Here is a 282-nt window from a genome sequence, read left to right on the forward strand (position 1 = left end):
AAACCACATGAGTGTTGCGCTGTTAGTGGGCGAGGGTTTTTACCTCTGTGCCACCCAAATACTGTTTGAGTCCATCAGGCCAATTAGCAGGAATCTCCTCGAGGAAGTCCATTGGTTCAGCAGAGGGGGACCAGTGCAAGGTTGCAGCCCTCCCACATGTGTGTGTGTGTGTGTGTGTGTGTGTGTGTGTGTGTGTGTGTAATGCTAAACCAGACACAGCTTTGTAGCTCCTTTGAGTTTTTTTTTCTCACAGGCTCTCTCTCTCTCTCTGTCTCTCTCTTC

This window comes from Trachurus japonicus, chromosome 23, assembly GCF_045865225.1.
Source record: "Trachurus japonicus isolate A0001 chromosome 23, Traja_1.0".
Taxonomy (NCBI): Eukaryota; Metazoa; Chordata; class Actinopteri; order Carangiformes; family Carangidae; genus Trachurus; species Trachurus japonicus.